At 44.7% G+C, this 25799-nt stretch overlaps 1 pseudogene; it reads left to right on the top strand.

Moving 5' to 3' along the window:
- The window catches only part of LOC142775149 (anamorsin homolog), a 28571-nt pseudogene extending 11112 nt beyond the window's left edge, over positions 1 to 17459 (top strand).
- The last annotated feature ends 8340 nt before the right edge of the window (positions 17460 to 25799 follow it).

Below are 25799 nucleotides of genomic sequence, written 5' to 3'. Positions count from 1 at the left end.
TTGTAGATAAAAGAACAATGGTAATTGTTATGATGCTTTTATGTAATTGCCTGTTTACATGTATTAGTATGCTATTGTTCAATAAATTGATAGATCTCAAGAAATGGTGTTATATTTGCACACACTGCTGTTCTACAAAGCTTGACGATGTTTAAGCTAATAAGTGTTTTTATGAGACATGAGGATGATGTTTTGAAATATTTCATAATCATTATTGTTGAGCTCAACATTTTTATTAATGTCTGATTTTTTTAAACTCCACACATAGTAATCTTTTAGCACAAAAAGTTTCTGCAAGGAGGTGCGAAGTGGTACAAAACCATATTATGGTGTGCATGATTTGAGGATTGATGAATGAAAAAAGGGAAAAGTTTTTCGAGGGGTCGTTTTTATTTAGGCACAAATAAATAAAGCAAGCCGACAACTAGGCCAATGAAAGCAAAATAGACCTAAATTGTTATTTTTAACCGGTCTATTATGATATCCATTGAAGTCGAATAAATACAGATAAAGAATTCATAAATTAAGTTTTCATAATGAATTCGCAGCTGGTGCAACAATATGTTTACAATATTCACTATTTCTTATGTGCTTATACCTTTAATCAGTTGTTCTGAAGAAGCTCGGAAGGAGAAGAAACATTTGAAGGGGAAATTGTCATCTGTCTGAAAAAAAGTCGACATTTAAAGGTTCGTTTTTTCTTTTTTTTTATTAGCTCCAGGTTCGGTCTCTGCCCATGGCAAGTTATCTTTTTGTTCATTTTTATTTGTTATATTACAATCAACTCTAATAACATCTCCTATATGTTCCTTGGCATGATTGTCTGTGAGATCTCATTAACATTCATCTCTGCAACATGAAGGTATAAAAGAAATTCATATGGGTTTCTTAGAAATAAAGCTTTGTGGTTTCCGTCACACCTTAATCATACAGTTGAGTGTGTCACATTTATTTCATGATCAGCAGATATCAGTGATAAACACTTTATTTAGTTCTTTTTATGAAAGATAGCCGTTTAAATTTAAAAAAATTGTTATTCGTCGCACTCTAGAGATGCGAATTATGGAAAATCCATATTGGGTGTTTTTCAGACTACTTCTTCTGTTGATTCGTTGATTAGAATCACAAATCTTGGTAGGTAGTATCTTAGTACGTATGGTGCGGCATAAAAGAATTTTCCGAAACCCTTGTACATACCTGCCAAGTCTCCCGTATTGGCCGGGAAACTCCCGAATTCAGACCGTTTCTTCCGTTTGTACAGTTGTCAAGAAAACCTCCCAGAAATCTAAATTTCTGTGCGTGATCTGGCCACATTGACAAAAAAGCAGCTCAATCCGCTCCAGTCTTTTCGAACCTGCCCCAGTTCATTATAAACGAGTTTAAGAGGCGTTAATCCAAACGTAGAGCAGAATCTCGGCAATGCAAAAGGGCGGCAGATACGAATTCGTGAATGAATGAAACCACGTTTATTACACTTTGTTCATGCCCCGCTGCGGTGTTCTAGTGGTTAAGGTACTCGGCTGTTGACCCGCAGGGCGCAGGTTCAAATCCCGGGTGCGGCGGCTGCATTTCCGATGGAGGCGGAAATGTTGTAGGCCCGTGTGCTCAGATTTGGGTGCACGTTGAAGAACCCCAGATGGTCTAAATTTCCGGAGCCCTCCACTACGGCGTCTCTCATAATCATATAGTGGTTTTGGGACGTTAAACCCCACAAATCAATCAATCAATCCACTTTGTTCATGCCAAGGGCGCTGCAGTGGACTGAATTCTTGTAATTCCCCAGCAGAATTCCACTATGTATGTTGGGCCTAAATTCAAATGTTCCGAACACATTTCCTAATTGCGGTGGGTGATACGTACCTTAGTACAGAAACTGTCGAACGTAGGCCGTGAGAAGCGTACTCGAAGCTTCAAAAGTACGCGTGCGAGCTGTGCATGCACTGTCTTTTACACTGCATGAAATGACAGTCATGGCGACGCGATAGCTAACTAAGAGCTCTGAAGGCACGTAGCGGTAGAATAAAGGCAGTAAATGCGTAAAACAAAAAAGTCAGTTTCGCCGCAAGGGCGAAGCAATAAATGCGACAGCAACAACTTGGAATGCCATGCAGAGAAAGGCAAGCAGATCGAAACGTGCAGGGTGCTGCTCACCCACAGATGACGCACGAAAACGATACGCACAGAATGGGAGTGAACTAACAACGTTTACCATTCAATTTGTAACGTGCTGTTTACACAAAAATTATGCACGATACGTAATCACTGGTACAGATGAGTATAAACAAGTGTCCCAATTATTATCCCTCGCTGTGTATGAAATACGCGCTCTTTTTTGCAAATGGGGCCTGTTAGGGTTGCCAACTACTCTGTTTTGGACTGGCCGGGCCGGTTTTTTACTCAAGGAACCGATCGCTGGTCCCCACCTAAGACCGGCCGTCATTGGCCGGTTTTTCGCTCATTGTATCACAAATATTTTGTTGTTATTCTTCTCAGTGTTCGCCGCACGTGTTGACTGAGCGATTCCACTTGCGCGGTCGGGGACTGACTGCGCAGGTGAGAAGAAAAGACGGGGAAAGAGAAAAGACGAGGGAAACGTGACACCTGCATCGCCGCAACGACAATGCGTGTCGATCCCCGACATCAATCGCCGGCGCCAGAAAAGCAATATTCCGTATACTGAGAAACGCAGGGGGCGATGTAGCCCACAAGCCATCCACCATCATCGGCAGCTTCATTCCTTGGTTCAAAGATCGCGCACCTGCAGAAAAAGCTCAGGGCATCGTGTACCGTATCGCGCCGACTACCCCGCTTCCTACATTGGGGAAACCAAGAACTTCCACAAAAGAATGTGGTAGAACAAGAATAACCTCCGTCAGTTGAACTGAGAACGGAGCGCAGCAGCAGAACACTGCGAGTGGTTTTACCTCCATATCCGTCCTGACGGCGTGATGATTCTGGCAAAAGAAAGGAACCCTCGCCGGTGGCTCCTCCTCAAATCTTGGCACATTCAGCAGCAACAGGAAACGCCAACCGCTCTACGGGGACATCGCCCTCCCTCTACTGGCAGGGCTTGCGAATAGTCACAGCAAGCCTTGCACGCATACTAGATCAATCCTCCTTCCCCCTCCCCAAGACGGTTTGCCGTGCTCCCGATAAGAATAAGACTGAAGAAAACCACTTTCTACAATGTACCCATAAAAGCTCGAAGCAAGAACCCTTCAAACCCACCCATCGTAGGAACGGAGCAGAAATCAGTTTAAGCAGTTAGATTGCTTCCTTTGCTTGCATCATGAGCATGGATTCTCCGTCTTTGAAAGAGCGAAAAATACGTTGGTGCATGTTCCTGAAATGGAGATCTCCACCCGAGTATGAGAGCTGGCTCCTGCCTGTGGACGATGATGCCACAGCCGCAAGGTGCACCATATGTGCAAGCACGTTTATGGTTAAATTTGATGGCGTCAGTACTGTGAAGCATCATGCATCAACACAGAAAGATAAACAGAAAAGCCTCGCCTCGAAACAGTCGGCTACAGTCAAAACGTTCTTTGTTCCAGCCATTTCTAGCGCAGAAGATAACGTGACTGCTGCGGAACTGGGCACCATATTCCATTGAATCAAGCACAACTACAGTTACCTGTCAATGAACTGCGGCAGCAAGTTGGCACAGCAAGTTGGCACCGAAAGTCTTCTTGAATTCAGACATTGCTTCCAGAATGCGACGTGGAAGAACGAAGATGGAACACCTCGTGAAAGATGTACGGCGCCTTGCGCACTGGAGTGCATAGTCGAAAAACTTCGTCCAGCAGGCCGCAACCTTTCGTTTGCTCTCTCTGCTGACGCTTCCAACAAGGAGAACAGAAAACTTTTCCCCATTGCAGTGCATTACTACGATGTGAGTGGTGCCGGAATAACTGATGCTCTCATCAGCTTTTGTGAGCAGGCGGACGAGACTTGCGGCGTCATCTGCGAACTTTTGGCAACAAGTTTGGAGAAGGTAGGCCTGGAGCGAGCTGTAGCGTATAGCGCGGATATTGCTTTTGTTGTGATGACGTTTATCCGAGCAGAGAAGTCGCAACGAGGTCGCGACGGAAAGTGGGCGTACGGCAAGTCTGGTAAAGGCGGCACAAACTCTCGCGCAAGCAGCAGAGCACGGGCTTTTCGTTGTCTTCCGAAGGCGCATACGCGTTGGTGCGTATGCTCCACTACAATACCCCCGGGGTGAAGGGTAGCCATCCTGGCGACTCAGTGAGTAGGCACAATGAGGGGGTCGTAGTAGGACTTGAAACGGTCGACGTGTACGGTCTCGCGTCCTCAACGGCGCAAATTTGGAGATTGTGTTAATGGCTCGATGATGTAATTCACCGGGGAGGTCACGTCAATGACACGGTACGGGCCATGGTACCGAGCCAGAAGTTTAGAAGACAGGCCAGGAACGTGCGGGGTCACCCAAAGCCACACAAGGGAGTCAGCACGAAATGTAGGAGCTATGTGGTGAGCGTCGTCGTGTCGAGTCTTTTGTTGACCTTGAGCCTCACTTGTCAGAGACCGAGCCAACTGACGGCAGTCTTCAGCGTATCTGGCGACTTCCGAAAGCGGGGAGCACTCAGATGCATCAGGGCGGTACGGTAGTATAGTGTCGAGTGGGTGGGAAGGTTCGCGGCCGTACAATAGAAAGAACGGGGAAAAACCGGTAGTCGCTTGCGTCGCGGTGTTATAAGCGAAGGTGACAAAGGGCAATACAGCGTCCCAGTTAGTGTGGTCGGAGGAGGTGTACATCCTCAGCATGTCGCCAAGTGTGCGGTTGAACCGCTCAGTAAGACCATTTGTCTGTGGATGGTATGCGGTAGATTTCCGGTGGATAATGTTGCATTCAGCGAGGATAGCTTGGAGGACCTCCGACAGGAACACTCGACCCCTATCACTGAGTAATTCCCGTGAAGCACCATGGCGTGGAATGAAGCTGCGGAGAATGAAGAGTGCAACTTCGTGGGCGGTCGCTGCCGGTAGAGCTGTAGTCTCAGCGTAGCGTGTCAGATGATCGACTCCGACAATAATCCACCGGTTTCCAGAGCTACTATATGGGAAGGGGCCATAGAGGTCTATACCCACGCAGTCGAATGGGCGAGCCGGGCACGGGAGCGGCTGTAACATGCCAGTAAGGTGCCGCGGAGGTGTCTTGTTCTGTTGGCAAGTGGTGCAAGACTGAACGTATTTCTGCACAAAGCGATACATTCCTCGCCAGTAATATCATTGGCGCAGCCTTTCGTAGGTTTTCAGGACACCTGCGTGAGCACTTTGGGGATCTGCGTGGAAATTCATGCAGATGTCAGAGCGCATATGAGTTTGGACAGCAAGGAGCCACTTCCGACCACCAGGCATGTAGTTGCGGCGGTACAGAATGTTGTCTCGTGAGGAAAAGTGGGCTGCTTGCCGGCGTAGCGCTCTCGTGGAAGGGACAGCAGACGGATCGGTAAGGTAGTCGACTAACAAGGCAAGGTATGGGTCTTCACGCTGCTCCGAAAGCATGTCAGTGGTGTCGAGTGGTGACAAGGTGGCAAAAGGGGGTGAGAGAGAAGCCACATCTGGTGTTAATGGCGATCGGGAAAGTGCATCGGCGTCCGCATGCTTGCGACCGGAACGATATACGACATGGATGTCGTATTCCTGCAATCGAAGTGCCCAACGCCCCAGACGTCCGGACGGGTCTTTCAAGGTGAACAGCCAACATAGAGCGTGGTGGTCTGTGACCACGTCGAAAGGACGGCCGTAAAGGTACGGGCGAAACTTCGTAAGCGCCCAGATTATGGCCAAACATTCCTTCTCTGTCACGGAGTAATTCAATTCAGCTTTCTTAAGAGCGTGACTTGCATAAGCGACTACGTATTCGGTTTGGGTGTCTTTCCATTGTGCCAAAACTGCGCCAAGACCAACGCCACTTGCATCAGTGTGAACTTCTGTGGCAGCAGTGGGGTCGTAGTGGCGAAGAATAGGTGGCGAGGTCGCAGGCGGCGCAGCTGGTGAAATGCGTCGTCACATGCAGGTGACCATGCAGATATACCTTTGCTGTTGGAAAGCAGACTAGTCAGAGGTGCAATGATGGACGCGAAGTTGCATACGAAGCGACGAAAGTAAGAGCAAAGACCAACAAAACTTCTTAGGGCTTTCAGTGATGTGGGCATTGGGAAGTCAGCGACAGCTCGAAGCTTATCGGGGTCCGGAAGAACACCGTTTCTTGTGATGACGTGTCCCAAGATGGTTAGTTTTCGGGCTGCGAAGTGGCACTTGTTGGTGTTAAGTTGTAGGCCTGCAGAAGCTAGACGCGTCAGAATCTCGTGGAGACGACGAAGATGTGTCGGGAAATCAGCTGAAAAGACTACAATGCCATCTAGGTAACACAAGCAAGTTTTCCACTTGTGGGCCCGCAATATGGTATCTATCATGCGCTCAAACGTCGCAGGCGCGTTGAAGAGCCCAAATGGCATGACTTTGAACTCATATAGGCCATCCGGCGTTACAAAGGCTGTTTTAGGGCGATCACATTCAGCCATTGGCACCTGCCAATACCCAGAACGCAGATCCAAGGATGTGAAGTACTCGGCGCCTTGTAAACAATCAAGAGCATCGTCTATTCGTGGTAACGGGTAGACGTCTTTCTTTGTAATCTTGTTTAAGCGGCGATAGTCCACGCAAAATCGAACGGTGCCATCTTTTTTCTTTACGAGAACCACGGGTGACGACCAAGCGCTTTGAGAAAGCTGTATGACTCCACGTTTAAGCATGTCATCTACTTGCTCCGTAATGACGCGGCGCTCTTTGGCAGAAACGCGGTAAGGACGCTGTCGCAGAGGCGTATGTGAGCCGGTGTCAATAGTATGAGTGACAGTCGTGGTGTGGCCCAAAGCAGGTTTCTGAAAGTCGAAAGAAGAGCGAAACTTGTTACGGAGAGCAACAAGTTGGCTGCGATGCGAGGGGGGAAGGTCTGCGTCAATATCATTGTCGAAGGCTGGCGAGCTTGATGGCTCAGACGCCTGAGTGATTGCGGCAATGTGACATGGCGTTTCGTCTGGAAGAATAATATCATTGATATCGTCAACAGGTTGCACATATCCTAACGTTTCACCACGAAGCAAGCCAATGGGGTAGTTGCAGTGGTTGGTAACCAGCATTACGGTTAAACCAGACGCAATCGTAAGAACGGCAAATGGGAGCACGATGCCCTTGCGTTCAGTAAAAACAGGGGATGGCGTAAACACCACCGTGGCGTTAGGTTGCGCCACACATGAAAGGCTAATAGGGACTGAAGCCTCCGGAGGCCAGGTGATGTCGTCGTCAGCGATAAGTTTGCAGAGCAGTGGTGAATGGTCGGGCGATGGAAATTCACAACTTGGCACTAGGGACACTTCCGCACGGCAACAATCGATGATAGCTTCATGGCCTGATAAGAATTCCCAACCCAGGATGAGGTCATGAGAGCAAGATGGTAGTACGAAAAATTGGACGATGTACAAAACGTCTTGGATGACGACGCGCGCCGTACACCCAGCCGAGGGCTGAATGCGTTGCGCGCTAGCCGTGGACAGCACGATGCCACAGAGAGATGTGGTCACTTTCTTCAGTTTGCGACAAAATTTTGCGTTCATCACAGAAACGGCGGCCCCAGTATCAATTAACGCTTGTGTGGCGACTCCCTCAATATTGACATCAACAACATTTTGCGGCGAAAATGGAGGCCTTGATAATTGCGCAGAAGTTGCAGTTCTTGCCTCTGGAACTGCACTGATTAGTTTCCCTCCTCAGGAGGTGGTCTACGACGCATAGGAGATGGTGATCGGCGACAAGGAGATGGGAAACGAGAAGTTGACGGGCGACGATCCGAGTGAGAGTGCCTCTGTTCGTATGCAGACGTGGTGGCCTGCTGCGACGCATAGGTAGGAGTTCCAAAGGATGCGTACGCAGGTGTGGGACGGCGGCGGCAGTAGCGTGCAATGTGGCCAGCGATGCCACACGCGAAGCAGATAGGACGGTTGTCATGGGTGCGCCACTCATTAGATGGAAGGAAAAAGCGAGGTGAGGGCCTGTAAGCCGGAGGAGGTGGCGCCGATAAGGATACTGGATGCGATGGGGGCCGCGCAACCACAGCTGCGTAGCTGAGAGGTGAAGATGGTGCAGGTGGTGCGTAGCTGACAGCTGAGAGATTAGATGCTGCTGAAGTGCATGCATAAGAGGCCTGCACTGTAGGTAGGACATCGCAAATTTCAGTGCGTATGGCCTGCTGCAGTGTCGAAGGCAGACTTGCGGTAGGCGCGTCGCTATGCGGCAGCAGGGAGAGCTGTCGGGTGACTTTCTCCCTGGTGAAGACTTTGATCTGGTTGGACAGACTTTCTTGGCGAACGTTGGCATTTGCGAGTGCGACAGCCGAGATCAAATCTGGTGGTGAGACACTCTGTCGGGCGATGGAACGCTGACGGCGTAATTCATCGAAGCTATGGCACACGCTTACGAGGACTGCCACCGTGGTCGGGCTTTTCGCCAGCAACATCTGGAATGCGCCATCCTCAATGGCTTTGAGAATCATCCGAATTTTCTCTTCTTCGGGCATAGATGGGCTAACACGCCTGCAGAGGTCGAGCACATCCTCAATGTAACTCGTAAACGTTTCGCCAGGCTGCTGGGCTCTGTGGCGCAGACGCTGGTCAGCGCGGAGCTTGCGGACCTCTGGTCGGCCGAACGCTCCAGTTACGAGTGCCTTAAAGGAGGACCAGTTGGCGATGGTGGTTTCGCGGTTGGTAAACCAAAGCTTAGCTACGTCTGCCAAGTAAAAGATAAAGTAGACGAGTTTAGAGTCGTCGTCCCACTAGTTACTGGCGCTTACGCGTTCGTACAAGGAGAGCCAGTCTTCGATGTCTTGCTCACCACTTCTGCTGAAGATTGGTGGGTCCCGCTGGCGAGTAGCGCCGAGGCAGGTAGACGGGGCAGCCGATGGTGCTGGCTGGGCTGGGACGGGCTGGTTGGCGACTGCGTCAGTCATGTTTCGCGGTAGTCTTTCAGGCAACTTGCGAGAGCAGAGCTCCAGGTCTGCTTGGGGATCTCAGCAGCCTCCACCAAATGTGATGACGTTTATCCGAGCAGAGAAGTCGCAACGAGGTCGCGACGGAAAGTGGGCGTACGGCAAGTCTGGCAAAGGCGGCACAAACTCTCGCGCAAGCAGAGCACGGGCTTTTCGTTGTCTTCCGAAGGCGCATACGTGTTGGTGCGTATGCTCCACTACACTGTGAATTATGGGAAATATAACTCAGTTTTTTAGAAGATGCATAATGATCAACCGACTTTGTTGAAGGCCAATTGCAATTTCCATGTTCTGCATAACACTGCCAAGCACGCAGTCAAGTCTTTATAAAGTTTGGTGTCAAACTCTTGTACTAAAGGTATTCAAAGAATTTTCTTCTAGCTCGAAATGTGTAGAGGAATCAAAAACATTCTTTGAGTATTGTGATCAGGAGTGTAGCAAAGTTTTGTGCCATATTTCGGTCCGCTGGTTAAGCTTGTTTACAGCTTTAGACAGATTAATCAAGAGTCGGACACCCATCAAGTCATACTTTTTGAGTCAAAGAGAGGAGGAGTGCAAAAAATAATCTGGAGATTTATAGGCAACCAAGCCGATGGACTTTCAGAGAGCTTCAGGCTTCCGGAGGGCTACATGCACTTCATGCACTACTTCATGCATTCGTTTCTTGCAATGTTGCATTCAGCAACCCTCACCCTCGAAAAGAGTCGCCTTGAGCTGACAGAACTTTACGCTGTAATGACTAAGCTCAGGAAGCAGCTGATTAATCGAAGGGATGATATGTTCTTCGGTGCCAAGGCTAATCTTGGACTTGAAATCCTTCCTGGTGGACAAGTTGCAAAGCTGGACTTTGTGAGTGTCTATGACAGGGCCCTTGCGTACCTCGGAAAGTGGTTTGACTTCGAGAACTCCCTGTTTAAGATGCTCGCCGAATTGGATCTGCACAAAGGTGCACTTACTTTATTGATGGTAATAAATGCGGGCAATCTTTTTGGCATTGACTTTGAAGAGGAAGGGGACGAACTCCACTCGGAGCTTTGTCTTTTGAAGGATGCTCTGCTTGGACTTGTAAAATGTGACGAGAAATCAAGGTCGATTTAACTGAAGTTTTTGAAAGAGGTAAAGTGGCCCTTCTTGCAGAACCTAATGAAGCATGTCTACTCCATTCCTTGTAGCAATGCGTTCGTGGAACACGTCTTCAGCGTGATGGGAAACTTGTGGACGAATGAAAGAAACCAGCTAAGCGTCCCAACGGCTAAAGCAAAACTTTGTGCGTGGTATAATTTGGTGTACAGCTGTGAAGAATATGTAAAGATGGCGAGAGAAAACAAGAAGCTCATTCGTGCCGCTAAGTCGAATTCTAAGTACATATTCAAGTTCCGTAAATAGGAGAAAGCGAGCACATAGGATTTCTCTATTTCTTTTATGCGTTGTGTGTGTACTGCACATTATTGCACGTGTAGGTATACATGCATTGTATACATTTTAAAGGAGCACTCAAGAGCTCAGAAAAAATGACGAAAACATCGAAAATATTCTCGGAAAGCAGGACTATTCCGATAATCAGACTTTATTTCACAAGTTTTTAAACAGTTAGCCATATTATTGTTTACGTGAGGCTGTACGCCAGCACCACAGCTGAAAGGTGCACGTGTTTGTGTCCGTTACCTCCCTTTCTCTACCTCTCCTTTATATCCCACTCTCCTTCTTCCACAAAGACGCGGAGAAGTTACACCTTCTTTAGGGGCTTTATCTCACCTGGGAACATTGTTCGCTGCAGGTGCCGCTCGTAGTGGTTTTAGCTATCGTAGTGGGGGCTGAGCGGGTTGAGAGTTGCATTTTTGGCACGCCTGTTCCAGGCAAGGCCGTTTGAGGAAGTTGAAGGCACACTTGTTCAAGGCGTGGTAGTTTGTGAAAATGCATTAAATTCATCATTTTCTGCAAGTTTCTGTCTGAAATGAAGTTTGTGTCTACGGATTTGTGTCTACGGAAACCTCGGCGGCAAATATTTTGTTCAGCATGCGTAATAATTTAACGCTCGTTTTCAGTGCGAACATTGTAAGACTCATGATATTTGTACAATTGCCACCAGAGACTAATTTATTTGCTCAGTGCTGTGTTTGTATGTACGTGGGCATAATATGTTGATGTTGAAGACGGGTACAATAAATGTAATCGCATGTCGAAGAATTAACATGGACTTTGTTTATTTTCCACACAACTTCAGCTTCGTGAGCCCCCGCCGACGGGCTGGTTTTTTTCTGGGAAAGGTGGCAACCCTAGGGCCTGTGCAGAGACCGAAGTGACCTTTGTGCACCCGGCAACTAGTGCAATCGTTCCAGTGAAAGCCGAAGGCACGCGATTGTCCCCACCAAAGGATAAGCGCGCGCGTACAAGCATCTAACTCCCCTCCCCAGTCTGTGGGGCAAACTACACGTGAGCCCCGCCGCGGTGGTCTAGTGGCTAAGGTACTCGGCTGCTGACCCGCAGGGCGCGGGTTCGAATCCCGGCTGCGGCGGCTGCATTTCCGATGGAGGCGGAAATGTTGTAGGCCCGTGTGCTCAGATTTGGGCGCACGTTAAAGAACCTCAGGTGGTCTAAATTTCCGGAGCCCTCCACTACGGCGTCTCTCATAATCATATCGTGGTTTTGGGACGTTAAACCCCACAAATCAATCAAATCAATCAAACTACACGTAAGAGATAAGCGCGTGGCGACGCATCCCAACGACCTGCTTTTTTTTTTCTTGAGTGTTCATATGCGTATACATTTACGTTGAATGACTGCGGCGATGGCAAAAAAAAAAAAAAACAGCCTAGACGGTCCATATAATTGCAATCTCAATAAAAAAAGGTCTAGATGAGTTCTGGAGTTCCTGTCAAAAGAATCTAGTAGTGAGCAATATCTTGACCCGCGCTTTTGCAGCAGCCAGCTGCGCCGTCCCGCCCGTTCACGTGTGTCCCAGAAAGACATATTCACGTTTTTTTTTTTTTTTTTTTTTTTTACGGAAATAGACTCTGCTAGTTGTGCTGATCCTTTGAGACTCTCACTTTAGTGGGAAACCTTACTCTCGTGTGTTTGGCCAATGCTGATGCTGATGCTTGTGAGTAAGACCCCTCCTCTTGTTTTTCGGGATGTTTTTTTTTTCTGGTTGTATGGTTTTTTTTTTGTGCCAAAAAAGTTGGGGCAAACCATCGCTTGGAAAAAAATTTCGCGAATGCTTAAAAAGCTACTGTTGTGCCGTTCGAACTTCAAAAACGAAATATTTTTCCGAGGATCTTCCCTCTCTCTTGAAATCTAATCCTAAGAAGTTTTGGTGTGTTGTGTCTCCCAATAGCATTAGTAATCACATTTCACTGTGCGATGATAATTAGCAGCCACTTGATGATAGCGAATGCCCGCATGTCTTTAACAGATATTTTGCTTCTGTATTTACGAGGGAAGATCATTCCAACATACCCATTGTTCCTGACCATATTATCAGTACATGAGTGCGATTGATGTCTCCGCTGAAGGTGTCACTAATCTCGTAGGAAATCTCAAAATCTCAACCAGTGCTGGAGTGGACAACATTAACTTTAAAATATTAAAAAACACAGTCCTAATATCAAGTAAAATTCTTTGCTACATTTTTCAGCAATGAATATCATCAGGCTTATTACCCATGGACTGGAAGATTGCCAAGGTCATCCCAATTTTCAAAAGCGGTAATAAAAATTTCCCGCATAACCACCGACCGATATCACTGACATGCATTTGCTGTAAGTTACTTGAACACATTATCGCCTGCCATATTTACGCTCATCTTGAACATAATTCTTTCTTTTTTCCTCAGCAACACGGTTTCAGAAAAGGACTGTCGTGTGACACGCAGCTGCTAGAATTCACAACTGACTTGCACTCTAACACGGGTGCTAATATTCGATGGGATATTATTTATTTAGATTTTGCTAAAGCATTTGACTGTGTGGCACACTTGCGTTTATTCTCTAAATTATCAGCTCTTTGTCTGAATTCTTTAACATTATCATGGCTTCGTAACTTTCTTTTTTTCCGCCAGCAGTTTACTTCAGCTAACAGTTTTACCTCATCTCTCTGTTACGTAACATCAGGTGTGCCCCAGGGCAGTGTCCTTGGTCCTTCACTGTTCTTAATAATATACATTAACGATTTATCCACAGGCATATCTTCTAACCTACGTCTTTTCGGTGTCAACTGCATCATTTACCGATTGCTTAAATTCGCTGAAGATCACCTCTTACTTCAAAATGATCTCATAATAATTACAAAGTAGTGTGACAAATGGCAGATGAGTCCTAACTCTGCTAAATGAAAGGTTATCACTTTCAGCCGCAAGTGCATCAATTCCGATTTTTCATACCTCATAGATAGCACATTAATATCACAGGCGTCATCGTATAAATATTTAGGCGTCCATGTCAAGCACAATCTTTCATGGGACATGCATATTAACATCATTACTGCCAAGGCATCCAGGTCACTTAGATACCTGCGCCAGAACTTGCGGAACTCAACAAGCAGTCTAAAACAACTTACCTATGAAACCATCGTTCGTCACGTTGGAATTATTTGTGGAGTAATCAAATTCAACAGTTAATTTTTTTGACTAAAGTATATTACATTACATTTTGATAAATTTAAAGTCATTTGCCATGCACCACACCAGTTGTTAATGAGATTGAAGTCTTTTTGGAGAGCAAGGTGGTCATCGGTACTAGTTATAAAATGGTATAGAATGCAATCGTCAGCAAAAAGTCGTATTGACGAACAAATATTAGTTGGAAGATCATTAATGTAAATTAGAAAAAAAGTAGTGGCCCCAAGACGCTATCCTGAGGCACTCTGGAGGTGACATCGGAAAAGACAAAAAGTTACGAAACCACGATAAGGTTAGTGAATCTAAATGAAGTTCTGTTAATTTTGAAATCAGAAGGGAATGAGGTACGTGGTCGAATGCTTTAGAAAAATCTAGGAAAATGCAGTAGGTTTGTAAATTATTATCCGTTTTGAAGTGAAGATCAGTGGTAAATTCCAGTAGTTGAATGTCGCAAGAAAAACTTCATCTAAATCCATTCTGGTTCTCAAAAAAGAAGTTATTGGTTTCTAAATGACAGTAAATGTACAAATAAATGATATGCTCAAGCATCTTGCAGCTAATGCATGTTAGTGATATGGGGCGATAATATTCTGGTGCGTAAAAATTGCCATTTTTAAATAAGGAAACTACTTTACCTATTTTCCAATCAGCTGGCAGTTGTCCTGTTGATAAAAATTGCGTGAAGATGTGGTACAGGATTTTACTTGAGCATAATGACGTGTTTTTGAGCACCTTAGAATTAATGTTATCAATGCCTGAAGAAATAGATAATTTAAGTTTTTCAATAAGATTTGCAATCCCTTTAGTGCTGACGGCAATAGGTTCCATAAATGTATAATCAGACTCGGGAACTTTGGGCGCTCTGGAATGATCTTCACACGTGAACACAGATGAAAAAAATGAGTTCAACACTGAAGCGCTATCTACATCTGATAGAGGCATATGGTTAGCATCTTGTATACTGACAGATGTGGTAGCATTATGAGGGGAAAATACTTGCCAGAATTTTTTCGAATTAGTATTTAACATGGAAGGCAAATCATGTGTAAAATATTTAGATTTCGCTTTGCTTACAAGAGAGCGGTACTCTTTCAAGGAACCCTTGTATTTTTCCAAATACTCTACTACTGCGATGTGCTGGCTAGCTTTGGTTTCATTCTCTGGCTAGTTCCTGCTTTTGTGCCTGCCAAAGTGATGGCTTTCTGTTTTAGAAATTTTTGACAAGTGACGTATTTGTTACTATCTTGTTCATTGCTCCTTGGTACGCGAGTACCGCTGTTTCTGTGTAGGCACTGACTGACAAACGATGCCTTTATGGTTGCGTTTTCTGTTCGGCGACTCGTAAAAACTGCTTCCTTTGCATTGGCAATTAGAGAAATGATTATTATAGGTTTCGCATTTGTTTTTGCTCTCTGGGCATGCTCACAACTAAATAATATTTTACAATATGCTCACCTGCACAGTTTGCTTGCGCAGTGGTAGGGCACGCCGCTTTTTGGCTGCAAAAGTTAGTCTAACGGCGATCCCTTCACTGCTAGACATGAAAACTTGTCGTAGCCGTTATTTTTTTTTTTCCTCAAATGAACGGCCAAGCCATCAAGATACTTGAAAATGTACTACTAAGTGTGAGTGTGCTCTGAAAAAGTAATTACAGTTTGTTTCTGAAAGCTAGTTTCGGTTCCCTACTACTGTACCCTGACGTCGCAGCATGGTATGAGCTTCTCATCAGGTGTCGCAACAAGATATCATGACGTTTCTATGGCCCCATGGCACCGTGGCTTCGTTGGTGATGCACAAGCGATCATTTTGAATGTTTTGGTGACGCATGGGAGGCCATTTTGGAAGTTTTAGTGCCTGATGTCATCACAACTAGCTAGACTGCTACGTGAAGTAACCGGAATTAGTACTGTAGCCTGACGTCAGGCTAGTGTTGATGTCAGTAGGTGCGCCATGAGAGAATTCACTTTAATATCAAAATCAAATACTACCTTGCCTAGATTTGCTGAGCTTCACACTCGCTCAGAGCTGCCTATGTATACAGGAGACTTGTATAGCAGTGTGAACACACCTCTGAAAAATGGTGTCACTGCCTCTAGTTAAGGTTCAGATATTGGGTGAGCAAAATCTCGAAAGCGTGCGCAGTAAGACAATGCTGACTGTATAAAAAGTGGCTTTTCTCCCTCATGTGTTTCCACGTGATACTTCTTCACGCACTCATTTTTGCATGTCCATGAACTTGAACATACAGAATTGGAGTGCATAATTTTTTACCTTACCGTATAGGTTTTTTATCACTTTACAATCGCATAAAAAATGCTCCTAAAATGATCCCAAAAAGGTTCTTAAAGTAGGTCGCAAGTAAAACATTTCGATGGAAAGTGTGTGTTGACATATTCACTGTACGCTGAGGGCAGCTTAGTCCTACACTGGTGTTCTTGGAGCCACTGCTGAGTTCACCGTTCTAGTTGGCCACATGCAACGTGACCATCCTAGTTGGAATTATTTTGCAAAACGTAATTTTTGGATGCTAACAAAAATTTAGACCCATAGAAACTGTATGAAAATTAGCCTGTCAAATTAAGATAATTCTACTTCTATGCATAACCAAAAGTTGCTTGTGTAAATTTGTCTCTGCAGTGTTTAGAGAAGTGGCACTGTGTCAGACTGTCATCATAGCAATTGAACATATTTCAGGGCAGTAACATTAGTCATAACAGAGGCTAATTTGTTTGGCATGCTAGTGTGATTGGGTTTAAATTGCATGTGATTCTTTTGCTGCAGCATGTGGTGGTGAGAAGAAGCAACGTGCTTGCAAAAACTGTACATGCGGTCTTGCTGAAGAATTAGACCGTGAAGCAGCTGCCAAGGCTGCTGCATCTCAGCAGCAGACATCTTCATGTGGAAATGTAAGCACAGTAACAAATTTTGAGTTGCTCAGAACCACTGATAGAAATGGTCAATAGCCCTGACATATAGTCAAAAGTATACAGTATGTTAATAAATTGTTTGCACTCAGTGTAGGATTTTTAGCTAAACTTCTTAGAGGAGAAATAACATACTGTGGACATCGGTGTCCAGTTTTTCACTTTTAGCCGTCTAGTAAGGAGGGTTTGACAGAATAGGATTGTGTATGTGCATGCTTGACATTGTCATCTGTGTAGGTGTTTGTGTAGCTCCTTTTTTATGATTGACAGTTGGGCTTCCTTCCTTTAAAACTTGCACACAATTCTGTATGTACTTCAAACAGTTTATTGCTGCAAAACACTTCCTCATCACTATACACAAGATCTCCAAAAGCGATGGACATGTTTATCAGGCTCGAAGAATACCTTCATGCACATTGCTTTCTTTTTCTCCTGTGCGAGGGGGCAGCCATCAGTTTAGTCTGTTTGTGTGCCACTAAACCGAACTGATATCAGTGTTAGTGTTTGGAAACCTGCCGACTGTAATGGGATGCATAGTGACATCGTATAAAAGTGCACTATGGGGATGTGTGCAACTAGAGTGCAGATAATTTTTAAATCCTCCTAGCATTGTCAAGGACCTGTGATAGCAGATCGCCTTGAATTTGTTATGTCCTACTAAAGGTGCATTCTATGCACATGAAAGTTACAATGCTGTGGTATAGCATACAACGTGGCAATTTTCTTATATCTTCTTCAGTGCTACCTTGGCGATGCATTTCGTTGTGCCAGCTGTTCATATCGAGACTTACCTGCATTCAAGCCTGGTGAAAAGAACGTCCTTACCGAAGACTAACTAGCAGTTGACTCGTAAGTCATGTCATGAATGAGTAAACATCTTTGGGAGAATATAGCATGTGACAACAGTTGTGGGCTTGCCTTGTGATGAGCCAAAATACTGTTGGTACATTTCCTGTGTGCTTGTCCGTGTGATCTTGGTTTGCCACCACATGACTGAGAGAACTTTGGTTGCATACCTTTTCAATGATGTAGTACACATGTCGCAGTACTGGCCAGTAGAGTGATAATTAAGGGCACATCTTGTGTTTCTCGTGAAGTGCAAGTTCTGTATACTACTCTGCAATATAAATTGATTGTGTGTTGAGATTCTACAGAATCGCATATTGAAATGTTCAAAGTGTACAAAGTTTGTATTACACCTTTAAATAACATACATAAATGCGGCGAACATAAACACAGGACTGATTTAACTGATGTCTGTTGTGAAATGCTAGCTGCTGTTTGCGAGATAATACCATGGTATGCTTGAATAGTACGTCAGCATGCGTTGGTACCATCTCTGCAACAGAACTCAAAGCTACATGTTGCTGGTCTCAATTAAACTATTTCAGGACACACTACGGGGCATTTGAGTTGAAGGGACACAAAATCAAATAACAATTCATGTCAGAGTGAAACCTCAATGTATGACGTCTAAAACGGCAATATTATCAATAACAGTGCCCTACTTACCGAGAAATTAAGGTGAATGCACGAAATTAAGGTAAATTAAGGTAAGAAATTAAGGTAAATACACGAGAACAAATGCACCACGGTAAAACTTGTTGTCTACAATTAATCACTAGTAATCAATGTAGCTGCGCTAAATAAAGAACCTTTCGTGCATAAAAAGACGTAATAAAATGCTGCTTGTTCATTTCTGTTTGATTCATGTAAAAATGAACCACCGAACGTTACTGTAGGGACTGGCACAAGTGGTCCAAAAATTCAATTTTGGCCTGGTTAAACTGGACAGGTCAAGTCATCTCATCTAATGAGGTCCACTTGAACCAAGCACGCCTGCAATCTTGAAGGCCATGGTTAAAAATTTTTCAATGGCCATTGTTGCTGCTGTGGCTCCTGCTACTTTTCCTCAGCTGGTACTAGTGTTGGGGGCCAAGCAGTTTATTTTATTTATTTATTTAACAATACTGCCAATCTCATCGAAGATTATAGCAGGGAGGGCATATGAAAGCGAATATTTGTTTACACAAAGTCATAATGATGGAAACACAAGAAAAAGCCGGAATTACAAAATGACACACAAATTATAAATTATACATTATTAAAGAACACACAATCAAACAATTTTAGTAATAGCAAAATTATGAACTAGGTTATTAAAAACGACTGCGAAAAGATAATGCATGCATTTGTAATGTGGGGTAGGGACAACAAGTAGGCATTTTTACTGAACAGGTCATTCAAAGAATATTATGAACAATAAACTAATCGAAAAACATGTCACTTGAAATATAACAATCATAAAAAAAAACTTGCATTAATAACATGACACTGACTCATCGTTTTGACGGCTCAATAGGCAACATTGTGTACAGAAACAATGACGTCGGGTGTTCCACTGAGGCGGGTGATTTTAAGTGCGCGAACCCGATGTGGACCACTAAAACGCGATTTTATTTCAAAATAAGCACTTCTTTGGCACTAAAGTACCACTAAGATGTTTGTGGACCGCTATTTCAACAATCAATGTCGGCTTAATAGTTGCCTTTAGTGTTCCTTTAAGCTTGCTGACGACTGTATGTTTACATTGCATTGGGATGTCTCAGCAGAAAGTCAGGCCTTTGGTTGCTTCTGTGTTTTTAATAGAAATGTAGAACTATGTTTAGTTGTCAATTTACATCCTGAGAGTATATTTATTCTTGTTAAATATAAAAATTTAGGCTCTCGCTGCCATGACTGAATAAAATTGCACAATTTTGCTGGGCGTTTTTAGAAAGCTCTGTGGTGCATCGTAAACTTGCCAGTATGATCATTAGCCAGGATTACAAGTACAAGTACAGTCTGTGAGGATGAATAAAGCCAATATGCTTGTAACTACTATGTGCAACTCTGGATATTGTGCATTGTTAACTCTTGACCACCAATTAGACAATTTCATGCTGTTTTAAGAAGACACTAAATTGAATTGTCACCTTTTAATGTACTATGTAGCTCACGACAGTTGTGTAGATTGCTAAGGCACCATTCTGCCACGCTGCAGATCTCTAATTTTTAGAACGTAAAAGGCATGCTGGGAATTGCACTCGAAATCTGCATTAACTGTCGTGAGTTGCATGTTCATAGTACACAAGTGGTTGACTCTGTTGTACCTTTTGCATTCGCTGCAACGGTGTTTTTTTTTTTCTCTCACTTCGACCATGCTTGCACCTTATTTCTATCCATGATGTTCAAAGAGTAGGAGCACCGGCACAGCTAATAAATCTACATTTTTTGTTTGAACCTGCCTACTATGCATATACATGCGCAGTGTTTTCAGAAAATCTTCAGAAATTAGGGAAGCTCATTACCTACTTTTTTTGTAGCTGTAGGCATATTAAGATGGCCAAGGACATGATTGGGGCAGAAATTTAGAAATTTAAATTAAATTATTTAAATGGTAGAATTGAAGTCCTTCATGCAAATAATTCGTTGCAGCTTGACATTTTGACAAAGCGGCTGCTAATACCTAATTGCAAAGTAGTGAAAGTCATCCAAGTTAAGTGGTGAAATCAAAAGGCGGAAGAGTGCAAACGCACTATTCTTCTGAAACATCCACAATTACTTGGTGTCCTTGCATCGACTATCAACTGACTTTATTGTGTGGGTGTGCAGGCTGCGCTTGCAATTATAGCACGCATGAAGCGTATATGTTAACAAATGTACAACTGCTCATATGGAACTGTTGTCTTGAACAGTTATGTTATTTTAGTCGTCTGCTTGCTGCACTCATCGGTGCTTTCGTTTCACCATTGAGTTTGGTTAAATATCAATACGCCATAATAATTACTAGAGGCCAGTTTTTGTATATCTATAAGCTGTAGTGGGTTAAATTCTCCCATTTGACAAGAAAGCTTAACTCCAATAAATATTTCAATTTTTTTAATTACTCTCTCAAGCGATGTCTTTAACCACCTCAAAATGCTGCTACAGAAAAAGCAATTGTGAAAGCAGCAAGAAAAGATTGATTTTTTAAGACTTTCGACTCATTGTTTGAAACACGCTGTGTATAGTTTTCAAAGTCTGTGACAGTGTTCTCTTATGTACCATTTGTACGCTAGAAGGCACATCGTTAGGTGAACTTGAAGACATGCTGAGCCTTGGTGTAAATAGATGCATTTAAAAGCGGCATTTGCATGCACCAGTACGAAACTGGTCATGTCATCTTTTTTTTTTTTTTTAGATAGAAAGCTAAAGCTTGCACGAATTAGTGTCTGACACTGGCCTCCTGCAAGCACTTGAGGGACACTGCTCAAGAAGACTACTGTATGCCAAGCACTACATATGCAGGCATTTACCAATCCTCTATTATTGGCAACACTACCTATCTAAGCCGATGCAACAAGGCTGAGCATGCACTCTGGCTTCTGTAGTGCTCATTATACTCAATCACCAGCACCTCTCTTCACAATGAAGTCACTGAAAGTGTAGAAAGTGTTTTTTTCTTTAACTATTGTTTTTTTTTGTAAATTGCACTTATATGAGCACAAAACTTCATATGGTGCAAGCAATCTGGATACTGGTTTTGAGTGGCTTTTGAAAGCCAGTCAAAAGTATCGTGTAGCCTTCAGGGCCTCCTTCGCCAAGGGCATTTTGCACCACCATGAAAAGCATGAAATCATTGTATTGTGTTCCAGATAGCAAAAATTTCTGATGAATTACCCTGTGCTAGCGAGGATCCACACTATCGTGCATTGCCATTAAATCCTCTTTCACTAAATGAACTTTATTTTGTGCCTTTGCATTTGCCAATGTTCACACAGAGAGCATTGCGTATCTTGATAGCTGACGCATTCTTATGTTCAGTGGAGTGCTGCATGAAACCATATTATTTAAAGATGCCAATGTGTATTTGTTCTATGAGCATGAATATACCATGCCTAGCAATGGATGCCGAGAAGGATATGTTGTTTCAATCAATATGTTGGACAAGTTATGCTATGTTTTTTTCATTTGCTGGACATGTGAGCACTGTCTTTTCCACAGCCAGCCCTGAGGTGTAGTTTCTGGGTTTTCTGTGCTTCTTGTTCAGTGTGGAAAAAGGTTACCAATGTTAAGGGGATCTGATTCCATTAAATGGACACTGAATTGATATGCTAACTCATTTTATACTGATAAATTGTTCTTTGAAATCTCTACTATAAATAATTTCACTGTCATGTGTTCATTATTAGAAGAGAAAGTGAAGGTCAGTTTTATTTTAGAATTTTGTGCTGAAACTTGAGCACCTGCATCTCAGTGTGACATCACATTTTTCAAGATCTTTTTGCATATTTTGGCCATTTTGATGCAATAGAGTGGTTAGGATAAAGGTACTGCCAAGGAATTCCTCAGAGCAGCGGAAAGCTTACTGGTCAGAGTGTCTGTCCGTGAAATAGTAACACACACACAAAAAAAACTCTTGAAAATATTTTTGTCAGAAATTTCATTCTGTAGTGCCAGAAAAGTCATAAATACCACACATTCTGCAAACAATGGCCAGTGAGTGCATTAGAAATTGTATGTCTGTAAACAAGTGAAGCTCTATCAATCAAACTTGTGTTGTGGGGGTTCACGTTTGCGTAGTGTGGTATGTAGTGAGTACGCATGAGCATATTACATGCGTGCACACTGCATGTGTAGGCAACGACTTGACATGGGCTTTTATTTCTACTATTTGCTGCTAAGGCAGTGCTGCATCTCACTGTCGGCTCCTTTTACCTCTTAATAAACACCAAATAAAGCAGTAATGCCTGATAATATAAGACTAATCTTCAGCAGGAAAGTAGCATGCCTAAAGGCCACTGTTACAGCTAACACGGCGCATGTGGCCCCGGTCCTTGTACCGCAAAGCGGGTACCGCACAAAGTATTATGGTGCAAGGGCGATCGGTGCAGAAGGCGTAGTTAGCTGTGCGTCATGTGCTATGGTTCCTCCCACTTAGCCACACGCTCTTTGGTAAAACTGCGTGCACAATGTAAATTTCGCAGATTGTGGCGAAGTGCAAGGGACAGTAGTAGACAACGCACAGCTAACTCCACCTCTGACACTGATTGCGTTTGCATTGCAATACTTCGTGTGCCCATCGTGGTGCTCCGCTGAGTGCGGCGACCCGCTTCATGTTACCTGTAATAGTGGCCCCGCCTGTACAGCAATCCGAATGAGACATTCGCGCAGTACTCAGGCGTGTCTATAAAGCAGTGCCACGTACCGGTTCTTGCGACTTCGAATAAAATTGAAAGCTGTTAATCCAATTCATATTATGAAAAGAATGGTTCGTTTTGTCACTGTAATGCACAAGTTTTCAATTTCTACTCGGATGTAATCACACATTCTGGTTGGTTGCCACTCCTTGGAACACAGTTAATTTGTTGTGATCAGAAATCGTGTATATATTGTCACGGGGTCGTGACGTGGCCGAAGACAGGAGACTTCGTGTTGGGATTTAACTGTTTATTTGGACGAACCTGTGCCCGGTAAACGGAAAGTCCAATTACAGCAGCAGTCTCGCACAGATAGCAGTCTCGGACTGATAGCGGCGAACGGAGCGTCGGCCTTCGATCAACTACTGACAAGCGGCGAAGCGCGTCGGCATTTATACCCTTGCCGCCGAATGTTCTAGCGTTATCGCTGGCGGTGGCGTAGGTTCCAGAACAATCTGTACCGTTCGCACAGTGGGCGTGATCTTATCGAAATGATCTACTACAGTCCGGAACCTTCTCGAAACCTGCAGGCGCGGTTTGCGCCGAGAATCGTGTGGTGTTTCGGAACGATAACAAAAGCTTGTGAAATGGAACGTGGCATTGCCCCCCTCTGAAAAAAGGCATCGTCCCGATGCTTTAACTAAAGATGAAAGTACAATAATAATGCAAGAAAGTACAATGAATAAATTACGATACAACAATAATACAAAAAAAACACTGGTTCAGTTTGTTAACGCGCATGAAACGGCTTGAGGCGCGCGACATGGACGACTTCAGGTCGCGATCGGCGTCGTTGAGAGTTCGTGATGCCGTCGGGGACAACCTCGTAATCAAGTGGGCCGAGACGTCGAACCACCCTGTACGGTCCGAAGTACCGTTGCAGAAGCTTTTCACTTAGTTCACGTCGGCGTATCGGTGTCCACACCCAAACACGTTCACCGGGCTGGTATTCCACGAAGCGTCGTCGAAGGTTGTAACGGTGGCTGTCGGTCGTCTGTTGATTCTTGATACGGAGACGCGCAAGTTGTCGGGCTTCTTCGGCGCGTTGAAGGTACTCGCTCACATCGAGGTTTTCTTCGTCGGTGACGTTGGGTAACATGGCATCGAGCGTCGTTGCCGGGCTCCTTCCGTAGACCAATTTGTACGGAGATATTTGCGTCGTCTCCTGCACCGCCGTGTTGTATGCGAAGGTCACATACGGAAGAATGGCGTCCCACGTCTTGTGTTCGACATCTACGTACATTGACAGCATGTCGGCGATCGTCTTGTTAAGCCGCTCGGTGAGGCCGTTGGTCTGTGGGTGGTACGCTGTCGTCCGGCGGTGGTTTGTTTGGCTGTATGCCAAGATCGCTTGAGTTAAGTCGGCAGTGAATGCCGTTCCTCTGTCGGTGATAAGGACCTCCGGGGCGCCGTGACGTAAGACGATATTTTCGACGAAGAACTTAGCTACCTCGGATGCACTGCCTTTTGGCAGGGCTTTTGTCTCGGCGTAGCGGGTGAGGTAGTCGGTAGCTACCACGATCCACTTGTTTCCGAAAGCCGACGTCGGGAACGGCCCCAGTAGGTCCATACCAATCTGCTGGAAAGGTCGGCAAGGGGGATCAATTGGCTGCAGAAGTCCCGCTGGCCTTGTCGGCGGTGTCTTGCGTCGCTGACAGTCCCGGCATGTTCTCACATAACGAGTGACGTCGGTGGTAAGACGTGGCCAGTAGTACCTTTCTTTTATCCTCGCGAGCGTGCGAGACACACCGAGGTGCCCTGCCGTCGGATCGTCGTGCTTGTGCAGAAACTTTGCAACCACATCTGCACCGAAAGTGAAGGAGACTCCACGGTCATTCTCCCTGACATCTGGTGGAGGTGCTGCTTCGTTCATGTACCGGACGCCCCCGTCAAGCCGTGAACCCAGCCCACGTCGCGGAGAAGACACCGACGCCAACCAAGAGCAGCGAACAAGCCGCCGACAGCAAGGGCTACCACCGGAGTACGGGCTTATACAAGATAAGGCGCGGAAGACCAAGGCCATGACCGCGACTGCAGTGACAATGACAACCGCAGCGTCCCAGCCCACGATGGTCATGCATCAACCCAGGAAACCACCAATTTTTCATGGGTCATCGTTCGAAGACCCAGAGTCCTGGCTAGAAATATACGACCGTGTGGCCGCCCTCAACCACTGGGACCATGACGAAAAGCTGCGTCGTGTGTTCTTCTATTTGGAAGACACCGCAAGGACCTGGCTCGAAAATTGAGAGTCCACGCTCCGAACGTGGCAATATGTAGGCCCAAGTAGATGCCACCAATATCCATGATGTCATTGCAAGTATGTTTGGGAACATTTTGGCAATGTTGCCACTTCTGTTTTTGTTTTGCGCATTTTTTTCACTGTGCATTATCGTGAGACAAGAGTGGTACGTTTGGTATTGTGAACTGGAAGTTTACGAATGCAATAAATACTGCTTTTCTCTTTATGGTTATAACATATTACCTACTGCAAACAGGAATTGTGAGCACCAACTTCTGAATATTTGGGAAGATTGGCAGATAGCAATCATATCTGCAAGATATGATGCGTGCAATTCAAAAAGGCTCGAAATCTCAACTACACACCCTCCCTCTTAAGGAAGATTCTCTTGGACAGTGGGTGTGTCTACATTATATGCACTATGACTCAAATTTAAAGAAAAGGAAGAATGGAGACAGGGCTTGTCACTTGTATGTACATGACACTGTCCATCAATGCCGGTAGTTGAGAGGGGGTAAGTGCAGTATACAGAGCTGGTGGATGGTAACAGAGGCAAAAGGAGACTTGTCTGCTTTGGCAAGAGTGCCCTGTTCCCATGCGACTGCTAGTTTGTTTCTAACTTAGTCTAACTCTCCAACAATGTCCAACAAGTTCACTTGAAGAATACTTTTGGTAAAACCCGCCCTAGACATGGTGCCTTACAGCTTCCATTGTGTAATATATGTTTGAA

This window comes from Rhipicephalus microplus, chromosome X (genome assembly GCF_043290135.1).
Source record: "Rhipicephalus microplus isolate Deutch F79 chromosome X, USDA_Rmic, whole genome shotgun sequence".
NCBI lineage: Eukaryota > Metazoa > Arthropoda > Arachnida > Ixodida > Ixodidae > Rhipicephalus > Rhipicephalus microplus.
This window is presented reverse-complemented; position numbering and strand designations above follow the sequence as displayed.